Below are 5504 nucleotides of genomic sequence, written 5' to 3'. Positions count from 1 at the left end.
CTACCTTAGCCTCCCCGAGCAGCCGGATACAGCTCAAGGAGCACCATTGTACTGTGATACTACTATATACACTCATAGCAAGAGTAGAGGTGTTACCTCCATCGGAGGGCCTCGAACCTGGGTACGTCGCCGTGTCGCTCGTGCCCATACCCGCATCCGGATACCGCCGTGAGACCACTAGGAACCACTTCGATTAGCCACCCTATGGCATATGCCGTGATGATACCACGACAAACATGCAAGGGGATACCAAGATCCATGTTGGAGCCCTCATGGCCCAACTTGGTGCGGCTCAAGACCTCATAGAAGAGAAGGACAGACTTGAGAGGGAGGCGGCAAATGAGATTGCCTCTCTAAATGAAGCACTTGAGGAGGAACAAAATTTGCATATATCTCTTGAAGCTAGTGTCATCACCCTCGAAGACTCCAACAACGCCATCATCTCCCAACTCACCAAGGACCGAGATCATACTCTTGGATTGGTGGGTGAGCTCAAGAAGAAGAAGCTCCTTCTTGAGGATGACCACGTATTACTTCTTGAGAAAGTTGCCGCTGTCACCAAGGATTTCAAATCTTTGGAGAGTAAGCATGCAATTCCCTCCGAGACATGTGATCATCCTCAAGAGGAAGCCCACGAAGTGAAAGGTGATGGAGGGCCAAACCCATGTGGAGACGAGCTTGTTGATCAAGTTGCATCCTTGAAGAAGCATAATGCATTACTCTTGGAGGTCAATGCCCTTCAAGAAGAAGACTTGGATGAGTATTACCGCTTGTGCAAGGAGAAGACTTCATGTTGCAATCATGAAGAGGAAATTGCAACTCTTGAGAAGACCAAGGCCAAGCTACTAAGTTTGAACGGCATGCAAGAAGAGTCCTTGATGGAGTGCCTCCGCATGAGCAAAGAGAAGGTTACTTGTTGTGACCATGAGGAAGAGATTGCCTCTTTGAAGAGGAGCAAAGCCAAGCTCATGGAGGTCAACTCAATGCAAGAAGAAGCCTTGAAGGAGTACTTTCCTTTGAGCAAGGACCGTGCTTGTTGCAATCATGAAGGTGACGTTGCCAAGTTGGAGAGTCACAAGCTGTCGAGGGTACTCCTCGGCAATGCCCTCCGTTTGGGGCTTAGGGTAGATGGAATCCTGTAGGCTGACACGAGACATCGGTTATCAAACAAGCGGGGAAAGCGATTTACCCAGGTTCGGGGCCCTCGATGAGGTAAAACCCGTACGTCCTGCTTGTCTGATCTTGATTGTGAAAATATCGGGTTACAATGGGGTGCCGAAGGTTTCGGCTGTGATCTCGTCGAGAGGCTAAGTTCTATGGGGACCTAGCTCTGGACTTGCGGTGGCTAAAATTGCTAAGATAGCGTGTGTCCCTCGGCAGCCCCTCTCCTGGCCCTTATATAGGGAGCCAGGTCTCGAGAGATCTGTCCGGGTACGACTAGGTTACAAAGGACCCTAGTTCTAGACTTTCCTTGTTTGATTCGTCTCTTCGTCTTGTTATTCAAGGAATCTTCTTCGGCATCGACGTAGTAGTCCACCTTGACATCGAGTGTCTTCATGGGCCTCCAGTTGGGCCGTTCGGGATAGGGCAATAACAGTTACCCGAAGGGTAATGCCCACGTCAGTAGCCCCCGAGTGTCTAGCCGAAGATATTTCGGGTAGAGACTAAAGAATGCCTCCACTGAATGTTCTTTCCCCTTGATAAATCTTGTCCTTCTTGCAATAGCATCATCTCCTTCTATCGGGTGCGCGTCCAGCGCTCCCAATGGGAGTAGCCCCCGAGTCTAGGTACGGATGCTTGCAGCCGTGCATAGACTCAAGTTGAACCACTCGAATGTTTTCTTCTGCCGAAGCTTTTGACGGGTCTTCATAAGCCATCCGATATGTTTATATCGGGGCTTCAATTTTTCAAGTAAAGTTTAATGCGTAAAGGATATCGAGTAACGTGCCCAGCTTTGCTGGTTAACCGCCGATGGCAAAACAACGCTACTCTACACAGAATCAAGTCCCCGAGCATGATCCTGGAGTGCAAAAAAGTTCGCCGGGTGCGCAATCGTCGCTCCCGATGGGAGTAGCCCCCGAGTCTGGGCACGGGTGCTTGCAACCGGGTGCAGACTCGAGCCAAACGATTCAATATTTCTTCGATTTTAAATTTATCGGGTGCGCGTCCAGCGCTCCCGATGGGAGTAGCCCCCGAGTCTAGGTGCGGATGTTTGCAACCGTGCATAGACTCAAGTTGATCCACTCAATGATTTTAATATTTTCTCGGATGCTTCACTCAGAGTCGACACCTTTCATGACATCATTGATGATGTCACCACTGCTACGGTTTGATTGACGAGACGTGACCTGACGGGCCCACCCTACTCATGCGCGGTCAGGTTTAGGAAATGACCAGTGCTCGCGCATTGACCAAGGCGCCCCCTCGATTTCCGCAAATCGTGGGAATAATGGGCCGCCGGTTCCGTTTTCTTTAGAGCGACACGTGTACGACTGGATCTCTATCCACCTACCACGATGGCTTTGGATTTATGGCCACGATTTCCCATCAGCTCATGCTATAAATAAGGGGCCTTCCCATTATTTTTACTTTTCACGCTTCCACACTGCTCATCTTCTTCCTTAGCCTTTCCTCTCACCTCTGTTCCTTCTCTCAAGAGCTCCGGACGCCATGGGCAAGAAGAAGGGTACCAGCGCATCAGGCACGAGCAAGATCAGTCGTGATTGGAGCGCCTCCACCATTTCCAATTGCGACGTGAACAAGCTGCGCACCCTCGGCCTCATCTCTTCATCCGACAACGACATTCATCTCCTAGGTCCATCTTCTCGCCCAAAGCCTCCTAAAGGCTTCACTGTTATGTTCGTCGCCTTCTTGTTTCGTGGGCTTTCTCTTCCTGCCCACGAATTTCTTCGTTCCCTTATCTTTTTCTATGGGATCCAGCTCTGGCAGCTGACTCCCAATTCCATTCTTCATCTGTCGAGGGTACTCCTCGGCAATGCCCTCCGATTGGGGCTTAGGGTTGATGGAATCCTGTAGGCTGACACGAGACATCGGTTAACAGACAAGCGGGGAGAGCGATTTACCCAGGTTCGGGGCCCTCGATGAGGTAAAACCCTTACGTCCCGCCCGTCCGATCTTGATTATGAAAATATCGGGTTACAATGGGGTGCCGAAGGTTTCGGATGTGATCTCGTCGAGAGGCTAAGTTCTACGGCGACCTAGCTCTAGACTTATGGTGGCTAAAGTTGCTAAGATTGATTGTGTCCCTCGGCAGCCCCTCTCCTGACCCTTATATAGGAGGCCAGGTCTCAAGAGATCTGTCTGGGTACGACTAGGTTTACAAAAGACCTAGCTCTAAACTTTCCTTGTTCAGCTCCTCCCCGTCTTGTTCTTCAAGGAATCTTCTCCAGCACCGCCCTAGTGGCCCACCTTGCCATCGGGTGTCTTGATGGGCCTCCAGTTGGGCCGTACAGGATAGAGCAATGACAGTTACCCGAAGGGTAATGCCCATGTCAGTAGTCCCCGAGTGTCAAGCCGAAGATATTTCGGGTAGAGACTAAAGCATGCCTCCACTGAATGTTCTTCTCCCTTGATTGTTCTTGTCCATCTTGTAATAGCATCATCTTCTTCTATCGGGTGCGCGTCCAGCGCTCCCGATGGGAGTAGCCCCCGAGTCTAGGTGCGGATGCTTCCAATCCGTGCATATACTCAAGTTGTGCCACTCGACCGTCTTCTTCTGTCGGAGTCTTCTGCAGGTCTTCATAGGTCATCCGATACATTTGTGCCGGGGCTTGTATTTTTCAGTAAGGTTTTAACGCGTAAAGGATATTGAGCAACGTGCCCAGCTTTGCTGGTTAACTGCCGATGGCAAAACAACGTTACCCTACACAGAATCAAGTCCCCGGGCATGATCCTGGAGTGCAAAAAAGTTTTGTCGGGTGCGCGTCCAGCGCTCCCGATGGGAGTAGCCCCCGAGTCTAGGCACGGGCGCTTGTGACCGGGTGCAGACTCGAGCTGGGCATTCCGTCCTTTTCTTCAAATATTTATTCAGGCCCTTCTTCGCAGGAATATCTTCGAGTTCACATTTATCGGGTGCGCGTCCAGCGCTCCCGATGGGAGTAGCCCCCGAGTCTAGGTGCGGATGCTTGCAATCCGTGCGTAGACTCAAGTTGACCACCCGATGATTTTGGTTTTTCTTCGGATGCTTCCAGCGGGCTTCACGACGTCACTCATGACGCAATCACTGTTGCAATTTTGACTGACAGGACACGACCTGTTGGGCCCATCCTACTTCTGCGTGGTTCTGTTTTAAGAAATGACCGCTACTTGCGTACAGTTATCAAGGCGTCTCCTCGATTTCTGCAATCAATGATGAAAAGAGGTCCTCTTAATAAATTGGGAACAATGACACGTACCCGCTCATTCCTCAGGTTTCCTTGTACTTTATAATCTTTCGGGGCAAGCTCTCCCCTTTCCATACTCCATCCTTGCATCCTCTTCTCCTTCATTCATCTTCTTCACCCATAACCGCTGCGCCACCGCCGCCGCTTCCAGATCTTCCTCAGATCCAAAAATGGTGAAGAAGTGTTATCACCAGATTTTGGCTAAATCAGGAGATGGGCCGTAGGTGAGATGGGCTTGAAGGTTAAACGCGTGGAGGATCTCTGAAGCGGCCTGACACGAAGAAGTTGGGCTAAATTGCCCATGTATCTGTATTATAGTAGATCGCATCTTAATTTAGAAGTTAGAGTTTTACCCGTGCACGGTTAGGTGCACGCTTGAATTAGAAAGTCCCCTGGACTATAAATATGTATCTAGGGTTTATGGAATAAACAACAACCAACGTTCAACACAAACAAATCTCGGCGCATCGCCAACTCCTTCGTCTCGAGGGTTTCTCCGGTAAGCACCATGCTGCCTAGATCGCATCTTGCGATCTAGGCAGCACAAGCTTATCTACGTTGTTCATGCGTTGCTCGTGCTGAAGCCTTTTTGATGGCGAGCAACGTAGTTATCTTAGATGTGTTAGGGTTAGCATTGTTCTTCGTATCATATGCCGTCGTAGTGCAACCCTTATGCATCTAGCCGCCCTTACACCTATCTTAGGTGTAGGGGCGGCACCCCGCTTGATCATTGTTTAGTAGATCCGATCCGTTACGGTTGTTCCTTGTTCTTCAAGGATTAGTTTAATATCCGCAATAGTTAGGCCTTACAAAGGGTTGGAGGATCCAGCGGCGTGTAGGGTGTAGTTTGCTAGCCCTAGACAGGATGTTCCGGGATCAACCTCGTGTTGGTTTTTAGGCCCTGTCTAGGATCGGCTTACGATCACCGTACGCGAGCGCGAGGCCCAATCGTGAGTAGGATGATCCGATTATGCGGTGAAAACCCTAAATCGTCGTAGATCGCATTAGCTTTATCTTGATCAAGCAGGACCACCATATATTCGGACACCTTGTACGAATCATGGGTGGATCGGCTCTTTGAGCCGATTCACAGGATAACCT

This window comes from Lolium rigidum, chromosome 1 (genome assembly GCF_022539505.1).
Source record: "Lolium rigidum isolate FL_2022 chromosome 1, APGP_CSIRO_Lrig_0.1, whole genome shotgun sequence".
Classification (NCBI taxonomy): Eukaryota; Viridiplantae; Streptophyta; class Magnoliopsida; order Poales; family Poaceae; genus Lolium; species Lolium rigidum.
This window is presented reverse-complemented; position numbering follows the sequence as displayed.